Below are 19089 nucleotides of genomic sequence, written 5' to 3'. Positions count from 1 at the left end.
GGCCCCAGAGGGCACCAAACTTTTACCAAGAGCCCCCTGACCTTATCACTCATATGTAGTCAAATGTATTTATTTGTAGCCTGGCTAGCTCAGTCAGATAAGCCTAAAGCTGTTAATCTCAGGGTTCGAGCCCACCGTTGGTCAAGGTTCCTTTATTTTGGCTGGTGTGCTTTCACAGGTCTCTCTCTTACCAGTGATGGAACTCAAAGTCACACAGCTTTGAAAGTCGTTGCCTGGTATGTTCTTATTAGACTAACGACTGTGTTTCTTTGCTGTAAAATTCTTATCAGAGCAATGAGTGTGTTTAGTCATTTATGCCTAGGATTAGCTACAGGCTCAAAGTTGACGACAACATAGGTGCTGGTGGAAAAACTCTAGCAGAGGAGGGTTTTGATCCATCGACGTCTGCGTTATGGGCCCAGCAAGCTTCCTCTGCTCCACCCTGGGCGGGACTCGCACTCAAAATGCCTATCTTAAGAGGCCAGTGCCTTACAGATTGTGTTTCCATGGTATGTCTCGCCCCGCCTCCTCCTGTAAAGGTTTTCTTTTAAAGGATAAAGCAAAGAACAGGGGAATTACCTGCTGATACCCGGGATTGAACCAGGGACCTTTAGATCTTCAGTCTAACGCTCTGACAGCTGAGCTATTTCAGCACAAGCAAGCGACATGATGTTGGCAAAGAGTTTCAAATTTCAGGTTTTTAGACAAAACCTTGTAAAAGTTTTCCTTCCTGTGGCTTGATAACAAAGAAAACCATTCCCGTTAAGGGAATTTACAGAGTCAAAGAACCTGAGAACAAGGCAAATAGCGAAACAGCGTCGTAACAGCTGCTGAATTTTCTACAATGTTGATTGGAGGATGAATCCAAAAGCTAAACGCATGTTTTTGGAGCCAACATCTATCAAGTGACTCCATATCAGATTGTGTGTGCTGTCCACTGTAACTAGTCATTGACACACAGCAATCAACTCTTGCTTTTTCTTGCAAAATTTACCGGGGGTTACGAGGGTAAGCTGAGAAAATTCAAAAGCTCCCAGCTACAGGTAGCATTAGGTAGAAACCACTGGCTTTGGTTGTTGAGGTGTGTTACTGCTTCATGCAACAAAAAGGAATCTTTGAGTAGGCTTTAAGCAGCGCTAAAACATGTTTGTGTTTCCAGCAACTTGATTGAAATTGATTTTGGCAGATTCTGCTGTGCTACACCAGGGCTGACCGGGAAAGATACCAAAACCTCCAGGCCTCTCCAATCCACTCAATCCTAACATGCTCAGGGGCAGCAATTTGTACTTGAAGGAAGAATGTGGCTTAAGTTGGTAAATGGTTTTGAAAAGAGAGCAAATAACTTGAGTGGCTGCAATTGTTGGTGTGTCTGGCCAGAGCAGCTTTTGTTGGATTGCGTCTTATATTTTTGTCAGAGATTTAGGCTACAACAAATAATTTTCAAGGAACCATTAAATCTTTCTGATAAAGCAACAGCGAGTTTAAGTATTAGCTTTGAAGAGGTGAGATACTGTACCAACTCTGCCATAACCAAAGCCCTAATCAGATAAAGGTTTCTGTAGTGTAGCGGTTATCACGTTTGCTTCACAAGCAAAAGGTCCCTGGTTCAATGCCAGGCAGAAACAGAGGATGTCCTTTTCTCTCACATTTGTACAAGCAGCACTAGTTTTTTTCTTTTCTTCAGTATTGCAACACACGTGGTTGTGCTAGGGAGCGGGACATTGGTCGTTGAAACCCTGGATATGACCTGTAATCCCTGTCTTCAGAAGCCAGTGCACGCCTGTGAAAGTTGAATGGTTTGAAATCAGAGAAGCAAGACTCACCATCAACCTGCAGCCTGAAATGGGACAATAATAAGTCTGAGCCCTGTTTGTGTGTTCATTTGGACCGTTGTCCTGTACGTCACGCAGTCTGATCAGGCACCCCAAGGTTTTGAGGGACAGTGAACCCAGCTGTGATTCCTGGGATACCAAAGACATGCCGGGCCTTTAGGCCATTGCTCAGCCGCCACTGAGCATCATGGCCAAGCATTGGTGTCAGCCTTTCATCGGATAGTGCACTTTTGTCGAATGACATAGCGTGGCCCCAGAGGGCACCAAACTTTTACCAAGAGCCCCCTGACCTTATCACTCATATGTAGTCAAATGTATTTATTTGTAGCCTGGCTAGCTCAGTCAGATAAGCCAAAGGCTGGTAATCTCAGGGTTCGAGCCCACTGTTGGTCAAGATTCCTTTATTTTGGCTGGTGTGCTTTCACATGTCTCTCTCTTACCAGTGATGGAACTCAAAGTCACACAGCTTTGAAAGTCGTTGCCTGGTATGTTCTTATTAGACTAACGACTGTGTTTCTTTGCTGTAAAATTCTTATCAGAGCAATGAGTGTGTTTAGTCATTTATGCCTAGGATTAGCTACAGGCTCAAAGTTAAAGACAACATAGGTGCTGATGGAAAAACTCTAGCAGAGGAGGGTTTTAATCCATCGACCTCTGGGTTATGGGCCCAGCAAGCTTCCTCTGCTCCACCCTGGGCGGGACTCGCACTCAAAATGCCTGTCTTAAGAGGCCAGTGCCTTACAGATTGTGTTTCCATGGTATGTCTCGCCCCGCCTCCTCCTGTAAAGGTTTTCTTTTAAAGGATAAAGCAAAGAACAGGGGAATTACCTGCTGAAACCCGGGATTGAACCAGGGACCTTTAGATCTTCAGTCTAATGCTCTCCCAGCTGAGCTATTTCAGCACAAGCAAGCCACATGATGGTGGCAAAGAGATTCAAATTTCAGGTTTTTAGACAAAACCTTGTAAAAGTTTTCCTTCCTGTGGCTTGATAACAAAGAAAACCATTCCCGTTAAGTGAATTTACAGAGTCAAAGAACCTGAGAACAAGGCAAATAGCGAAACAGCGTCGTAACAGCTGCTGAATTTTCTACAATGTTGATTGGAGGATGAATCCAAAAGGAAAACGCATGTTTTTGGAGCCAACATCTATCAAGTGACTCCATATCAGATTGTGTGTGCTGTCCACTGTAACTAGTCATTGACACACAGCAATCAACTCTTGCTTTTTCTTGCAAAATTTACCGGGGGTTACGAGGGTAAGCTGAGAAAATTCAAAAGCTCCCAGCTACAGGTAGCATTAGGTAGAAACCACTGGCTTTGGTTGTTGAGGTGTGTTACTGCTTCATGCAACAAAAAGGAATCTTTGAGTAGGCTTTAAGCAGCGCTAAAACATGTTTGTGTTTCCAGCAACTTGATTGAAATTGATTTTGGCAGATTCTGCTGTGCTACACCAGGGCTGACCTGGAAAGATACCAAAACCTCCAGGCCTCTCCAATCCACTCAATCCTAACATGCTCAGGGGCAGCAATTTGTACTTGAGGAAGAATGTGGCTTAAGTTGGTAAATGGTTTTGAAAAGAGAGCAAATAACTTGAGTGGCTGCAATTGTTGGTGTGTCTGGCCAGAGCAGCTTTTGTTGGATTGCGTCTTATATTTTTGTCAGAGATTTAGGCTACAACAAATAATTTTCAAGGAACCATTAAATCTTTCTGATAAAGCAACAGCGAGTTTAAGTATTAGCTTTGAAGAGGTGAGATACTGTACCAACTCTGCCATAACCAAAGCCCTAATCAGATCAAAGTTTCTGTAGTGTAGCGGTTATCACGTTTGCTTCACACGCAAAAGGTCCCTGGTTCAATGCCAGGCAGAAACAGAGGATGTCCTTTTCTCTCACATTTGTACAAGCAGCACTAGTTTTTTTCTTTTCTTCAGTATTGCAACACACGTGGTTGTGCTAGGGAGCGGGACATTGGTCGTTGAAACCCTGGATATGACCTGTAATCCCTGTCTTCAGAAGCCAGTGCACGCCTGTGAAAGTTGAATGGTTTGAAATCAGAGAAGCAAGACTCACCATCAACCTGCAGCCTGAAATGGGACAATAATAAGTCTGAGCCCTGTTTGTGTGTTCATTTGGACCGTTGTCCTGTACGTCACGCAGTCTGATCAGGCACCCCAAGGTTTTGAGGGACAGTGAACCCAGCTGTGATTCCTGGGATTCCAAAGACATGCCGGGCCTTTAGGCCACTGCTCAGCCGCCACTGAGCATCATGGCCAAGCATTGGTGTCAGCCTTTCATCATATGGAGCAGTTTTGTCGAGTGACATAGCGTGGCCCCAGAGGGCACCAAACTTTTACCAAGAGCCCCCTGACCTTATCACTCATATGTAGTCAAATGTATTTATTTGTAGCCTGGCTAGCTCAGTCAGATAAGCCTAAGGCTGTTAATCTCAGGGTTCGAGCCCACCGTTGGTCAAGGTTCCTTTATTTTGGCTGGTGTGCTTTCACAGGTCTCTCTGTTACCAGTGATGGAACTCAAAGTCACACAGCTTTGAAAGTTGTTGCCTGGTATGTTCTTATCAGACTAACGACTGTGTTTCTTTGCTGTAAAATTCTTATCAGAGCAATGAGTGTGTTCAGTCATTTATGCCTAGGATCAGCTACAGGCTCAAAGTTGATGACAACATAGGTGCTGATGGAAAAACTCTAGCAGAGGAGGGTTTTAATCCATCGACCTCTGGGTTATGGGCCCAGCAAGCTTCCTCTGCTCCAGCCTGGGCGGGACTCGCACTCAAAATGCCTGTCTTAAGAGGCCAGTGCCTTACAGATTGTGTTTCCATGGTATGTCTCGCCCCGCCTCCTCCTGTAAAGGTTTTCTTTTAAAGGATAAAGCAAAGAACAGGGGAATTACCTGCTGAAACCCGGGATTGAACCAGGGACCTTTAGATCTTCAGTCTAACGCTCTCCCAGCTGAGCTATTTCAGCACAAGCAAGCCACATGATGGTGGCAAAGAGTTTCAAATTTCAGGTTTTTAGACAAAACCTTGTAAAAGTTTTCCTTCCTGTGGCTTGATAACAAAGAAAACCATTCCCGTTAAGGGAATTTACAGAGTCAAAGAACCTGAGAACAAGGCAAATAGCGAAACAGCGTCGTAACAGCTGCTGAATTTTCTACAATGTTGATTGGAGGATGAATCCAAAAGGAAAACGCATGTTTTTGGAGCCAACATCTATCAAGTGACTCCATATCAGATTGTGTGTGCTGTCCACTGTAACTAGTCATTGACACACAGCAATCAACTCTTGCTTTTTCTTGCAAAATTTACCGGGGGTTACGAGGGTAAGCTGAGAAAATTCAAAAGCTCCCAGCTACAGGTAGCATTAGGTAGAAACCACTGGCTTTGGTTGTTGAGGTGTGTTACTGCTTCATGCAACAAAAAGGAATCTTTGAGTAGGCTTTAAGCAGCGCTAAAACATGTTTGTGTTTCCAGCAACTTGATTGAAATTGATTTTGGCAGATTCTGCTGTGCTACACCAGGGCTGACCTGGAAAGATACCAAAACCTCCAGGCCTCTCCAATCCACTCAATCCTAACATGCTCAGGGGCAGCAATTTGTACTTGAGGAAGAATGTGGCTTAAGTTGGTAAATGGTTTTGAAAAGAGAGCAAATAACTTGAGTGGCTGCAATTGTTGGTGTGTCTGGCCAGAGCAGCTTTTGTTGGATTGCGTCTTATATTTTTGTCAGAGATTTAGGCTACAACAAATAATTTTCAAGGAACCATTAAATCTTTCTGATAAAGCAACAGCGAGTTTAAGTATTAGCTTTGAAGAGGTGAGATACTGTACCAACTCTGCCATAACCAAAGCCCTAATCAGATCAAAGTTTCTGTAGTGTAGCGGTTATCACGTTTGCTTCACACGCAAAAGGTCCCTGGTTCAATGCCAGGCAGAAACAGAGGATGTCATTTTCTCTCACATTTGTACAAGCAGCACTAGTTTTTTTCTTTCTTCAGTATTGCAACACACGTGGTTGTGGTAGGGAGCGGGACATTGGTCGTTGAAACCCTGGATATGACCTGTAATCCCTGTCTTCAGAAGCCAGTGCACGCCTGTGAAAGTTGAATGGATTGAAATCAGAGAAGCAAGACTCACCATCAACCTGCAGCCTGAAATGGGACAATAATAAGTCTGAGCCCTGTTTGTGTGTTCATTTGGACCGTTGTCCTGTACGTCACGCAGTCTGATCAGGCACCCCAAGGTTTTGAGGGACAGTGAACCCAGCTGTGATTCCTGGGATTCCAAAGACATGTCGGGCCTTTAGGCCAATGCTCAGCCGGCCACTGAGCATCATGGCCAAGCATTGGTGTCAGCCTTTCATCATATGGAGAAGTTTTGTCGAGTGACATAGCGTGGCCCCAGAGGGCACCAAACTTTTACCAAGAGCCCCCTGACCTTATCACTCATATGTAGTCAAATGTATTTATTTGTAGCCTGGCTAGCTCAGTCAGATAAGCCTAAAGCTGTTAATCTCAGGGTTCGAGCCCACCGTTGGTCAAGGTTCCTTTATTTTGGCTGGTGTGCTTTCACAGGTCTCTCTCTTACCAGTGATGGAACTCAAAGTCACACAGCTTTGAAAGTTGTTGCCTGGTATGTTCTTATCAGACTAACGACTGTGTTTCTTTGCTGTAAAATTCTTATCAGAGCAATGAGTGTGTTCAGTCATTTATGCCTAGGATCAGCTACAGGCTCAAAGTTGATGACAACATAGGTGCTGATGGAAAAACTCTAGCAGAGGAGGGTTTTAATCCATCGACCTCTGGGTTATGGGCCCAGCAAGCTTCCTCTGCTCCACCCTGGGCGGGACTCGCACTCAAAATGCCTGTCTTAAGAGGCCAGTGCCTTACAGATTGTGTTTCCATGGTATGTCTCGCCCCGCCTCCTCCTGTAAAGGTTTTCTTTTAAAGGATAAAGCAAAGAAAAGGGGAATTACCTGCTGAAACCCGGGATTGAACCAGGGACCTTTAGATCTTCAGTCTAACGCTCTCCCAGCTGAGCTATTTCAGCACAAGCAAGCCACATGATGGTGGCAAAGAGTTTCAAATTTCAGGTTTTTAGACAAAACCTTGTAAAAGTTTTCCTTCCTGTGGCTTGATAACAAAGAAAACCATTCCCGTTAAGGGAATTTACAGAGTCAAAGAACCTGAGAACAAGGCAAATAGCGAAACAGCGTCGTAACAGCTGCTGAATTTTCTACAATGTTGATTGGAGGATGAATCCAAAAGGAAAACGCATGTTTTTGGAGCCAACATCTATCAAGTGACTCCATATCAGATTGTGTGTGCTGTCCACTGTAACTAGTCATTGACACACAGCAATCAACTCTTGCTTTTTCTTGCAAAATTTACCGGGCGTTACGAGGGTAAGCTGAGAAAATTCAAAAGCTCCCAGCTACAAGGTAGCATTAGGTAGAAACCACTGGCTTTGGTTGTTGAGGTGTGTTACTGCTTCATGCAACAAAAAGGAATCTTTGAGTAGGCTTTAAGCAGCGCTAAAACATGTTTGTGTTTCCAGCAACTTGATTGAAATTGATTTTGGCAGATTCTGCTGTGCTACACCAGGGCTGACCTGGAAAGATACCAAAACCTCCAGGCCTCTCCAATCCACTCAATCCTAACATGCTCAGGGGCAGCAATTTGTACTTGAGAAAGAATGTGGCTTAAGTTGGTAAATGGTTTTGAAAAGAGAGCAAATAACTTGAGTGGCTGCAATTGTTGGTGTGTCTGGCCAGAGCAGCTTTTGTTGGATTGCGTCTTATATTTTTGTCAGAGATTTAGGCTACAACAAATAATTTTCAAGGAACCATTAAATCTTTCTGATAAAGCAACAGCGAGTTTAAGTATTAGCTTTGAAGAGGTGAGATACTGTACCAACTCTGCCATAACCAAAGCCCTAATCAGATCAAGGTTTCTGTAGTGTAGTGGTTATCACGTTTGCTTCACACGCAAAAGGTCCCTGGTTCAATGCCAGGCAGAAACAGAGGATGTCCTTTTCTCTCACATTTGTACAAGCAGCACTAGTTTTTTTCTTTCTTCAGTATTGCAACACACGTGGTTGTGCTAGGGAGCGGGACATTGGTCGTTGAAACCCTGGATATGACCTGTAATCCCTGTCTTCAGAAGCCAGTGCACGCCTGTGAAAGTTGAATGGTTTGAAATCAGAGAAGCAAGACTCACCATCAACCTGCAGCCTGAAATGGGACAATAATAAGTCTGAGCCCTGTTTGTGTGTTCATTTGGACCGTTGTCCTGTACGTCACGCAGTCTGATCGGGCACCCCAGGGTTTTGAGGGACAGTGAACCCAGCTGTGATTCCAGGGATTCCAAAAGACATGTCCGGGCCTTTAGGCCACTGCTCAGCCGCCACTGAGCATCATGGCCAAGCATTGGTGTCAGCCTTTCATGATATGGAGCAGTTTTGTCGAGTCACATAGCGTGGCCCCAGAGGGCACCAAACTTTTACCAAGAGCCCCCTGACCTCATCACTCATATGTAGACAATTGTATTTATTTGTAGCCTGGCTAGCTTGGCCAGATACGCCTAAAGCTGTTAATCTCAGGGTTCGAGCCCACCGTTGGTCAAGGTTCCTTTATTTTGGCTGGTGTGCTTTCACAGGTCTCTCTCTTACCAGTGATGGAACTCAAAGTCACACAGCTTTGAAAGTTGTTGCCTGGTATGTTCTTATTAGACTAACGACTGTGTTTCTTTGCTGTAAAATTCTTATCAGAGCAATGAGTGTGTTTAGTCATTTATGCCTAGGATCAGCTACAGGCTCAAAGTTGATGACAACGTAGGTGCTGATGGAAAAACTCTAGCAGAGGAGGGTTTTAATCCATCGACCTCTGGGTTATGGGCCCAGCAAGCTTCCTCTGCTCCAGCCTGGGCGGGACTCGCACTCAAAATGCCTGTCTTAAGAGGCCAGTGCCTTACAGATTGTGTTTCCATGGTATGTCTCGCCCCGCCTCCTCCTGTAAAGGTTTTCTTTTAAAGGATAAAGCAAAGAAAAGGGGAATTACCTGCTGAAACCCGGGATTGAACCAGGGACCTTTAGATCTTCAGTCTAACGCTCTCCCAGCTGAGCTATTTCAGCACAAGCAAGCCACATGATGGTGGCAAAGAGTTTCAAATTTCAGGTTTTTAGACAAAACCTTGTAAAAGTTTTCCTTCCTGTGGCTTGATAACAAAGAAAACCATTCCCGTTAAGGGAATTTACAGAGTCAAAGAACCTGAGAACAAGGCAAATAGCGAAACAGCGTCGTAACAGCTGCTGAATTTTCTACAATGTTGATTGGAGGATGAATCCAAAAGGAAAACGCATGTTTTTGGAGCCAACATCTATCAAGTGACTCCATATCAGATTGTGTGTGCTGTCCACTGTAACTAGTCATTGACACACAGCAATCAACTCTTGCTTTTTCTTGCAAAATTTACCGTGGTTACGAGGGTAAGCTGAGAAAATTCAAAAGCTCCCAGCTACAAGGTAGCATTAGGTAGAAACCACTGGCTTTGGTTGTTGAGGTGTGTTACTGCTTCATGCAACAAAAAGGAATCTTTGAGTAGGCTTTAAGCAGCGCTAAAACATGTTTGTGTTTCCAGCAACTTGATTGAAATTGATTTTGGCAGATTCTGCTGTGCTACGCCAGGGCTGACCTGGAAAGATACCAAAACCTCCAGGCCTCTCCAATCCACATAATCATAACATGCTCAGGGGCAGCAATTTGTACTTGAGAAAGAATGTGGCTTAAGTTGGTAAATGGTTTTGAAAAGAGAGCAAATAACTTGAGTGGCTGCAATTGTTGGTGTGTCTGGCCAGAGCAGCTTTTGTTGGATTGCGTCTTATATTTTTGTCAGAGATTTAGGCTACAACAAATAATTTTCAAGGAACCATTAAATCTTTCTGATAAAGCAACAGCGAGTTTAAGTATTAGCTTTGAAGAGGTGAGATACTGTACCAACTCTGCCATAACCAAAGCCTTAATCAGATCAAAGTTTCTGTAGTGTAGCGGTTATCACGTTTGCTTCACACGCAAAAGGTCCCTGGTTCAATGCCAGGCAGAAACAGAGGATGTCATTTTCTCTCACATTTGTACAAGCAGCACTAGTTTTTTTCTTTTCTTCAGTATTGCAACACACGTGGTTGTGGTAGGGAGCGGGACATTGGTCGTTGAAACCCTGGATATGACCTGTACTCCCTGTCTTCAGAAGCCAGTGCACGTCTGTGAAAGTTGAATGGATTGAAATCAGAGAAGCAAGACTCACCATCAACCTGCAGCCTGAAATGGGACAATAATAAGTCTGAGCCCTGTTTGTGTGTTCATTTGGACCGTTGTCCTGTACGTCACGCAGTCTGATCAGGCACCCCAAGGTTTTGAGGGACAGTGAACCCAGCTGTGATTCCTGGGATTCCAAAGACATGTCGGGCCTTTAGGCCAATGCACAGCGGCCACTGAGCATCATGGCCAAAGCATTGGTGTCAGCCTTTCATCATATGGAGAAGTTTTGTCGAAGTGACATAGCGTGGCCCCAGAGGGCACCAAACTTTTACCAAGAGCCCCCTGACCTTATCACTCATATGTAGTCAAATGTATTTATTTGTAGCCTGGCTAGCTCAGTCAGATAAGCCTAAAGCTGTTAATCTCAGGGTTCGAGCCCACCGTTGGTCAAGGTTCCTTTATTTTGGCTGGTGTGCTTTCACAGGTCTCTCTGTTACCAGTGATGGAACTCAAAGTCACACAGCTTTGAAAGTTGTTGCCTGGTATGTTCTTATCAGACTAACGACTGTGTTTCTTTGCTGTAAAATTCTTATCAGAGCAATGAGTGTGTTCAGTCATTTATGCCTAGGATCAGCTACAGGCTCAAAGTTGATGACAACATAGGTGCTGATGGAAAAACTCTAGCAGAGGAGGGTTTTAATCCATCGACCTCTGGGTTATGGGCCCAGCAAGCTTCCTCTGCTCCAGCCTGGGCGGGACTCGCACTCAAAATGCCTGTCTTAAGAGGCCAGTGCCTTACAGATTGTGTTTCCATGGTATGTCTCGCCCCGCCTCCTCCTGTAAAGGTTTTCTTTTAAAGGATAAAGCAAAGAAAAGGGGAATTACCTGCTGAAACCCGGGATTGAACCAGGGACCTTTAGATCTTCAGTCTAACGCTCTCCCAGCTGAGCTATTTCAGCACAAGCAAGCCACATGATGGTGGCAAAGAGTTTCAAATTTCAGGTTTTTAGACAAAACCTTGTAAAAGTTTTCCTTCCTGTGGCTTGATAACAAAGAAAACCATTCCCGTTAAGGGAATTTACAGAGTCAAAGAACCTGAGAACAAGGCAAATAGCGAAACAGCGTCGTAACAGCTGCTGAATTTTCTACAATGTTGATTGGAGGATGAATCCAAAAGGAAAACGCATGTTTTTGGAGCCCACATCTATCAAGTGACTCCATATCAGATTGTGTGTGCTGTCCACTGTAACTAGTCATTGACACACAGCAATCAACTCTTGCTTTTTCTTGCAAAATTTACCGGGCGTTACGAGGGTAAGCTGAGAAAATTCAAAAGCTCCCAGCTACAAGTAGCATTAGGTAGAAACCACTGGCTTTGGTTGTTGAGGTGTGTTACTGCTTCATGCAACAAAAAGGAATCTTTGAGTAGGCTTTAAGCAGCGCTAAAACATGTTTGTGTTTCCAGCAACTTGATTGAAATTGATTTTGGCAGATTCTGCTGTGCTACGCCAGGGCTGACCTGGAAAGATACCAAAACCTCCAGGCCTCTCCAATCCACTCAATCCTAACATGCTCAGGGGCAGCAATTTGTACTTGAGGAAAGAATGTGGCTTAAGTTGGTAAATGGTTTTGAAAAGAGAGCAAATAACTTGAGTGGCTGCAATTGTTGGTGTGTCTGGCCAGAGCAGCTTTTGTTGGATTGCGTCTTATATTTTTGTCAGAGATTTAGGCTACAACAAATAATTTTCAAGGAACCATTAAATCTTTCTGATAAAGCAACAGCGAGTTTAAGTATTAGCTTTGAAGAGGTGAGATACTGTACCAACTCTGCCATAACCAAAGCCTAATCAGATCAAAGGTTTCTGTAGTGTAGTGGTTATCACGTTTGCTTCACACGCAAAAGGTCCCTGGTTCAATGCCAGGCAGAAACAGAGGATGTCATTTTCTCTCACATTTGTACAAGCAGCACTAGTTTTTTTCTTTTCTTCAGTATTGCAACACACGTGGTTGTGGCTAGGGAGCGGGACATTGGTCGTTGAAACCCTGGATATGACCTGTAATCCCTGTCTTCAGAAGCCAGTGCACGCCTGTGAAAGTTGAATGGGTTGAAATCAGAGAAGCAAGACTCACCATCAACCTGCAGCCTGAAATGGGACAATAATAAGTCTGAGCCCTGTTTGTGTGTTCATTTGGACCGTTGTCCTGTACGTCACGCAGTCTGATCAGGCACCCCTAGGTTTTGAGGGACAGTGAACCCAGCTGTGATTCCTGGGATACCAAAGACATGTCCGGGCCTTTAGGCCAATGCTCAGCCGCCACTGAGCATCATGGCCAAGCATTGGTGTCAGCCTTTCATCGATAGTGGCCACTTTTGTCGAATGACATAGCGTGGCCCCAGAGGGCACCAAACTTTTACCAAGAGCCCCCTGACCTTATCACTCATATGTAGTCAAATGTATTTATTTGTAGCCTGGCTAGCTCAGTCAGATAAGCCAAAGGCTGGTAATCTCAGGGTTCGAGCCCACTGTTGGTCAAGATTCCTTTATTTTGGCTGGTGTGCTTTCACATGTCTCTCTCTTACCAGTGATGGAACTCAAAGTCACACAGCTTTGAAAGTTGTTGCCTGGTATGTTCTTATCAGACTAACGACTGTGTTTCTTTGCTGTAAAATTCTTATCAGAGCAATGAGTGTGTTCAGTCATTTATGCCTAGGATCAGCTACAGGCTCAAAGTTGATGACAACATAGGTGCTGGTGGAAAAACTCTAGCAGAGGAGGGTTTTGATCCATCGACGTCTGCGTTATGGGCCCAGCAAGCTTCCTCTGCTCCACCCTGGGCGGGACTCGCACTCAAAATGCCTATCTTAAGAGGCCAGTGCCTTACAGATTGTGTTTCCATGGTATGTCTCGCCCCGCCTCCTCCTGTAAAGGTTTTCTTTTAAAGGATAAAGCAAAGAACAGGGGAATTACCTGCTGAAACCCAAGATTGAACCAGGGACCTTTAGATCTTCAGTCTAACGCTCTCCCAGCTGAGCTATTTCAGCACAAGCAAGCGACATGATGTTGGCAAAGAGTTTCAAATTTCAGGTTTTTAGACAAAACCTTGTAAAAGTTTTCCTTCCTGTGGCTTGATAACAAAGAAAACCATTCCCGTTAAGGGAATTTACAGAGTCAAAGAACCTGAGAACAAGGCAAATAGCGAAACAGCGTCGTAACAGCTGCTGAATTTTCTACAATGTTGATTGGAGGATGAATCCAAAAGGAAAACGCATGTTTTTGGAGCCAACATCTATCAAGTGACTCCATATCAGATTGTGTGTGCTGTCCACTGTAACTAGTCATTGACACACAGCAATCAACTCTTGCTTTTTCTTGCAAAATTTACCGGGGGTTACGAGGGTAAGCTGAGAAAATTCAAAAGCTCCCAGCTACAGGTAGCATTAGGTAGAAACCACTGGCTTTGGTTGTTGAGGTGTGTTACTGCTTCATGCAACAAAAAGGAATCTTTGAGTAGGCTTTAAGCAGCGCTAAAACATGTTTGTGTTTCCAGCAACTTGATTGAAATTGATTTTGGCAGATTCTGCTGTGCTACACCAGGGCTGACCGGGAAAGATACCAAAACCTCCAGGCCTCTCCAATCTACATAATCATAACATGCTCAGGGGCAGCAATTTGTACTTAAGGAAGAATGTGGCTTAAGTTGGTAAATGGTTTTGAAAAGAGAGCAAATAACTTGAGTGGCTGCAATTGTTGGTGTGTCTGGCCAGAGCAGCTTTTGTTGGATTGCGTCTTATATTTTTGTCAGAGAATTAGGCCATAACAAATAATTTTCAAGGAACCAATAAATCTTTCTGATAAAGCAACAGCGAGTTTAAGTATTAGCTTTGAAGAGGTGAGATACTGTACCAACTTTGCCATGACCAAAGCCCTAATCAGATCAAGGTTTCTGTAGTGTAGTGGTTATCACGTTTGCTTCACACGCAAAAGGTCCCTGGTTCAATGCCAGGCAGAAACAGAGGATGTCCTTTTCTCTCACATTTGTACAAGCAGCACTAGTTTTTTTCTTTCTTCAGTATTGCAACACACGTGGTTGTGCTAGGGAGCGGGACATTGGTCGTTGAAACCCTGGATATGACCTGTAATCCCTGTCTTCAGAAGCCAGTGCACGCCTGTGAAAGTTGAATGGTTTGAAATCAGAGAAGCAAGACTCACCATCAACCTGCAGCCTGAAATGGGACAATAATAAGTCTGAGCCCTGTTTGTGTGTTCATTTGGACCGTTGTCCTGTACGTCACGCAGTCTGATCAGGCACCCCAAGGTTTTGAGGGACAGTGAACCCAGCTGTGATTCCTGGGATACCAAAGACATGCCGGGCCTTTAGGCCACTGCTCAGCCGCCACTGAGCATCATGGCCAAGCATTGGTGTCAGCCTTTCATCGGTATAGGTGCACTTTTGTCGAATGACATAGCGTGGCCCCAGAGGGCACCAAACTTTTACCAAGAGCCCCCTGACCTTATCACTCATATGTAGTCAAATGTATTTATTTGTAGCCTGGCTAGCTCAGTCAGATAAGCCAAAGGCTGGTAATCTCAGGGTTCGAGCCCACTGTTGGTCAAGATTCCTTTATTTTGGCTGGTGTGCTTTCACATGTCTCTCTCTTACCAGTGATGGAACTCAAAGTCACACAGCTTTGAAAGTCGTTGCCTGGTATGTTCTTATTCAGACTAACGACTGTGTTTCTTTGCTGTAAAATTCTTATCAGAGCAATGAGTGTGTTCAGTCATTTATGCCTAGGATCAGCTACAGGCTCAAAGTTGATGACAACATAGGTGCTGATGGAAAAACTCTAGCAGAGGAGGGTTTTAATCCATCGACCTCTGGGTTATGGGCCCAGCAAGCTTCCTCTGCTACACCCTGGGCGGGACTCGCACTCAAAATGCCTGTCTTAAGAGGCCAGTGCCTTACAGATTGTGTTTCCATTGTATGTCTCGCCCCGCCTTCTCCTGTAAAGGTTTTCTTTTAAAGGATAAAGCAAAGAACAGGGGAATTACCTGCTGAAACCCGGGATTGAACCAGGGACCTTTAGATCTTCAGTCTAACGCTCTCCCAGCTGAGCTATTTCAGCACAAGCAAGCCACATGATGGTGGCAAAGAGTTTCAAATTTCAGGTTTTTAGACAAAACCTTGTAAAAGTTTTCCTTCCTGTGGCTTGATAACAAAGAAAACCATTCCCGTTAAGGGAATTTACAGAGTCAAAGAACCTGAGAACAAGGCAAATAGCGAAACAGCGTCGTAACAGCTGCTGAATTTTCTACAATGTTGATTGGAGGATGAATCCAAAAGGAAAACGCATGTTTTTGGAGCCAACATCTATCAAGTGACTCCATATCAGATTGTGTGTGCTGTCCACTGTAACTAGTCATTGACACACAGCAATCAACTCTTGCTTTTTCTTGCAAAATTTACCGGGCGTTACGAGGGTAAGCTGAGAAAATTCAAAAGCTCCCAGCTACAGGTAGCATTAGGTAGAAACCACTGGCTTTGGTTGTTGAGGTGTGTTACTGCTTCATGCAACAAAAAGGAATCTTTGAGTAGGCTTTAAGCAGCGCTAAAACATGTTTGTGTTTCCAGCAACTTGATTGAAATTGATTTTGGCAGATTCTGCTGTGCTACGCCAGGGCTGACCTGGAAAGATACCAAAACCTCCAGGCCTCTCCAATCCTACATAATCATAACATGCTCAGGGGCAGCAATTTGTACTTAAGGAAGAATGTGGCTTAAGTTGGTAAATGGTTTTGAAAAGAGAGCAAATAACTTGAGTGGCTGCAATTGTTGGTGTGTCTGGCCAGAGCAGCTTTTGTTGGATTGCGTCTTATATTTTTGTCAGAGAATTAGGCTATAACAAATAATTTTCAAGGAACCAATAAATCTTTCTGATAAAGCAACAGCGAGTTTAAGTATTAGCTTTGAAGAGGTGAGATACTGTACCAACTTTGCCATGACCAAAGCCCTAATCAGATCAAGGTTTCTGTAGTGTAGTGGTTATCACGTTTGCTTCACACGCAAAAGGTCCCTGGTTCAATGCCAGGCAGAAACAGAGGATGTTCTTTTCTCTCACATTTGTACAAGCAGCACTAGTTTTTTTCTTTCTTCAGTATTGCAACACACGTGGTTGTGCTAGGGAGCGGGACATTGGTCGTTGAAACCCTGGATATGACCTGTAATCCCTGTCTTCAGAAGCCAGTGCACGCCTGTGAAAGTTGAATGGTTTGAAATCAGAGAAGCAAGACTCACCATCAACCTGCAGCCTGAAATGGGACAATAATAAGTCTGAGCCCTGTTTGTGTGTTCATTTGGACCGTTGTCCTGTACGTCACGCAGTCTGATCAGGCACCCCTAGGTTTTGAGGGACAGTGAACCCAGCTGTGATTCCTGGGATACCAAAGACATGCCGGGCCTTTAGGCCATTGCTCAGCCGCCACTGAGCATCATGGCCAAGCATTGGTGTCAGCCTTTCATCGTATAGTGCACTTTTGTCGAATGACATAGCGTGGCCCCAGAGGGCACCAAACTTTTACCAAGAGCCCCCTGACCTTATCACTCATATGTAGTCAAATGTATTTATTTGTAGCCTGGCTAGCTCAGTCAGATAAGCCAAAGGCTGTTAATCTCAGGGTTCGAGCCCACTGTTGGTCAAGGTTCCTTTATTTTGGCTGGTGTGCTTTCACAGGTCTCTCTCTTACCAGTGATGGAACTCAAAGTCACACAGCTTTGAAAGTTGTTGCCTGGTATGTTCTTATTAGACTAACGACTGTGTTTCTTTGCTGTAAAATTCTTATCAGAGCAATGAGTGTGTTCAGTCATTTATGCCTAGGATCAGCTACAGGCTCAAAGTTGATGACAACATAGGTGCTGATGGAAAAACTCTAGCAGAGGAGGGTTTTAATCCATCGACCTCTGGGTTATGGGCCCAGCAAGCTTCCTCTGCTCCACCCTGGGCGGGACTCGCACTCAAAATGCCTATCTTAAGAGGCCAGTGCCTTACAGATTGTGTTTCCATGGTATGTCCTCTGTAAGGTTTTTTTTAAAGGATAAAGCAAAGACAGGGGAATTACCTGCTGAAACCCGGGATTGAACCAGGGACCTTTAGATCTTCAGTCTAACGCTCTCCCAGCTGAGCTATTTCAGCACAAGCAAGCCACATGATGTGGCAATAACGACTGTGTTTCTTGCTGTAAAATTCTTATCAGAGCAATGAGTGTGTTTAGTCATTATGCCTAGGATTAGCTACAGGCTCAAAGTTAAAGACAACATAGGTGCTGATGGAAAAAACTCTAGCAGAGGAGGGTTTTAATCCATCGACCTCTGGGTTATGGGCCCAGCAAGCTTCCTCTGCTACACCCTGGGCGGGACTCGCACTCAAAGTGCCTATCTTAAGAGGCCAGTGCCTTACAGATTGTGTTTCCATGGTATGTCTCGCCCCGCCTCCTCCTGTAAAGGTTTTCTTTTAAAGGATAAAGCAAAGAACAGGGGAATTACCTGCTGAAACCCGGGATTGAACCAGGGACCTTTAGATCTTCAGTCTAATGCTCTCCCAGCTGAGCTATTTCAGCGCAAGCAAGCCACATGATGTTGGCAAAGAGATTCAAATTTCAGGTTTTTAGACAAAACCTTGTAAAAGTTTTCCTTCCTGTGGCTTGATAACAAAGAAAACCATTCCCGTTAAGTGAATTTACAGAGTCAAAGAACCTGAGAACAAGGCAAATAGCGAAACAGCGTCGTAACAGCTGCTGAATTTTCTACAATGTTGATTGGAGGATGAATCCAAAAGGAAAACGCATGTTTTTGGAGCCAACATCTATCAAGTGACTCCATATCAGATTGTGTGTGCTGTCCACTGTAACTAGTCATTGACACACAGCAATCAACTCTTGCTTTTTCTTGCAAAATTTACCGTGGGTTACGAGGGTAAGCTGAGAAAATTCAAAAGCTCCCAGCTACAGGTAGCATTAGGTAGAAACCACTGGCTTTGGTTGTTGAGGTGTGTTACTGCTTCATGCAACAAAAAGGAATCTTTGAGTAGGCTTTAAGCAGCGCTAAAACATGTTTGTGTTTCCAGCAACTTGATTGAAATTGATTTTGGCAGATTCTGCTGTGCTACGCCAGGGCTGACCTGGAAAGATACCAAAACCTCCAGGCCTCTCCAATCCACTCAATCCTAACATGCTCAGGGGCAGCAATTTGTACTTGAGAAAGAATGTGGCTTAAGTTGGTAAATGGTTTTGAAAAGAGAGCAAATAACTTGAGTGGCTGCAATTGTTGGTGTGTCTGGCCAGAGCAGCTTTTGTTGGATTGCGTCTTATATTTTTGTCAGAGATTTAGGCTACAACAAATAATTTTCAAGGAACCATTAAATCTTTCTGATAAAGCAACAGCGAGTTTAAGTATTAGCTTTGAAGAGGTGAGATACTGTACCAACTCTGCCATAACCAAAGCCTTAATCAGATCAAAGTTTCTGTAGTGTAGCGGTTATCACGTTTGCTTCACACGCAAAAGGTCCCTGGTTCAATGCCAGGCAGAAACAGAGGATGTCATTTTCTCTCACATTTGTACAAGCAGCACTAGTTTTTTTCTTTTCTTCAGTATTGCAACACACGTGGTTGTGGCTAGGGAGCGGGACATTGGTCGTTGAAACCCTGGATATGACCTGTACTCCCTGTCTTCAGAAGCCAGTGCACGTCTGTGAAAGTTGAATGGTTTGAAATCAGAGAAGCAAGACTCACCATCAACCTGCAGCCTGAAATGGGACAATAATAAGTCTGAGCCCTGTTTGTGTGTTCATTTGGACCGTTGTCCTGTACGTCACGCAGTCTGATCAGGCACCCCAAGGTTTTGAGGGACAGTGAACCCAGCTGTGATTCCTGGGATTCCAAAAACATGTCGGGCCTTTAGGCCAATGCACAGCGGCCACTGAGCATCATGGCCAAACA

At 44.3% G+C, this 19089-nt stretch overlaps 19 non-coding genes across 19 annotated transcripts; 9 read left to right on the top strand and 10 right to left on the bottom strand.

Moving 5' to 3' along the window:
• Positions 1-580: 580 nt before the first annotated feature.
• trnaf-gaa (transfer RNA phenylalanine (anticodon GAA)) lies at positions 581-653 on the bottom strand. The gene has a single exon. It is a non-coding gene; the product is annotated as a tRNA-Phe (tRNA).
• Positions 654-1552: 899 nt separating this feature from the next.
• trnav-cac (transfer RNA valine (anticodon CAC)) lies at positions 1553-1625 on the top strand. The gene has a single exon. It is a non-coding gene; the product is annotated as a tRNA-Val (tRNA).
• Positions 1626-2661: 1036 nt separating this feature from the next.
• On the bottom strand, positions 2662-2734 carry trnaf-gaa (transfer RNA phenylalanine (anticodon GAA)). Its single transcript has one exon. It is a non-coding gene; the product is annotated as a tRNA-Phe (tRNA).
• Positions 2735-3632: 898 nt separating this feature from the next.
• On the top strand, positions 3633-3705 carry trnav-cac (transfer RNA valine (anticodon CAC)). Its single transcript has one exon. It is a non-coding gene; the product is annotated as a tRNA-Val (tRNA).
• A 1036-nt stretch (positions 3706-4741) lies between these two features.
• trnaf-gaa (transfer RNA phenylalanine (anticodon GAA)) lies at positions 4742-4814 on the bottom strand. Its single transcript has one exon. It is a non-coding gene; the product is annotated as a tRNA-Phe (tRNA).
• Positions 4815-5712: 898 nt separating this feature from the next.
• On the top strand, positions 5713-5785 carry trnav-cac (transfer RNA valine (anticodon CAC)). The gene has a single exon. It is a non-coding gene; the product is annotated as a tRNA-Val (tRNA).
• Positions 5786-6821: 1036 nt separating this feature from the next.
• Positions 6822-6894, bottom strand: trnaf-gaa (transfer RNA phenylalanine (anticodon GAA)). The gene has a single exon. It is a non-coding gene; the product is annotated as a tRNA-Phe (tRNA).
• An 899-nt stretch (positions 6895-7793) lies between these two features.
• On the top strand, positions 7794-7866 carry trnav-cac (transfer RNA valine (anticodon CAC)). The gene has a single exon. It is a non-coding gene; the product is annotated as a tRNA-Val (tRNA).
• Positions 7867-8903: 1037 nt separating this feature from the next.
• trnaf-gaa (transfer RNA phenylalanine (anticodon GAA)) lies at positions 8904-8976 on the bottom strand. The gene has a single exon. It is a non-coding gene; the product is annotated as a tRNA-Phe (tRNA).
• An 898-nt stretch (positions 8977-9874) lies between these two features.
• On the top strand, positions 9875-9947 carry trnav-cac (transfer RNA valine (anticodon CAC)). Its single transcript has one exon. It is a non-coding gene; the product is annotated as a tRNA-Val (tRNA).
• A 1038-nt stretch (positions 9948-10985) lies between these two features.
• trnaf-gaa (transfer RNA phenylalanine (anticodon GAA)) lies at positions 10986-11058 on the bottom strand. The gene has a single exon. It is a non-coding gene; the product is annotated as a tRNA-Phe (tRNA).
• Positions 11059-11957: 899 nt separating this feature from the next.
• trnav-cac (transfer RNA valine (anticodon CAC)) lies at positions 11958-12030 on the top strand. Its single transcript has one exon. It is a non-coding gene; the product is annotated as a tRNA-Val (tRNA).
• A 1039-nt stretch (positions 12031-13069) lies between these two features.
• Positions 13070-13142, bottom strand: trnaf-gaa (transfer RNA phenylalanine (anticodon GAA)). Its single transcript has one exon. It is a non-coding gene; the product is annotated as a tRNA-Phe (tRNA).
• Positions 13143-14040: 898 nt separating this feature from the next.
• trnav-cac (transfer RNA valine (anticodon CAC)) lies at positions 14041-14113 on the top strand. The gene has a single exon. It is a non-coding gene; the product is annotated as a tRNA-Val (tRNA).
• Positions 14114-15151: 1038 nt separating this feature from the next.
• Positions 15152-15224, bottom strand: trnaf-gaa (transfer RNA phenylalanine (anticodon GAA)). Its single transcript has one exon. It is a non-coding gene; the product is annotated as a tRNA-Phe (tRNA).
• An 899-nt stretch (positions 15225-16123) lies between these two features.
• On the top strand, positions 16124-16196 carry trnav-cac (transfer RNA valine (anticodon CAC)). The gene has a single exon. It is a non-coding gene; the product is annotated as a tRNA-Val (tRNA).
• A 1019-nt stretch (positions 16197-17215) lies between these two features.
• Positions 17216-17288, bottom strand: trnaf-gaa (transfer RNA phenylalanine (anticodon GAA)). The gene has a single exon. It is a non-coding gene; the product is annotated as a tRNA-Phe (tRNA).
• Positions 17289-17639: 351 nt separating this feature from the next.
• trnaf-gaa (transfer RNA phenylalanine (anticodon GAA)) lies at positions 17640-17712 on the bottom strand. Its single transcript has one exon. It is a non-coding gene; the product is annotated as a tRNA-Phe (tRNA).
• An 898-nt stretch (positions 17713-18610) lies between these two features.
• Positions 18611-18683, top strand: trnav-cac (transfer RNA valine (anticodon CAC)). The gene has a single exon. It is a non-coding gene; the product is annotated as a tRNA-Val (tRNA).
• The last annotated feature ends 406 nt before the right edge of the window (positions 18684-19089 follow it).

This window comes from Betta splendens, chromosome 9 (assembly GCF_900634795.4).
Source record: "Betta splendens chromosome 9, fBetSpl5.4, whole genome shotgun sequence".
Taxonomy (NCBI): domain Eukaryota; kingdom Metazoa; phylum Chordata; class Actinopteri; order Anabantiformes; family Osphronemidae; genus Betta; species Betta splendens.
Note: the sequence above shows the minus strand (reverse complement) of the source record. Positions and strands in the feature narration are given on the sequence as shown.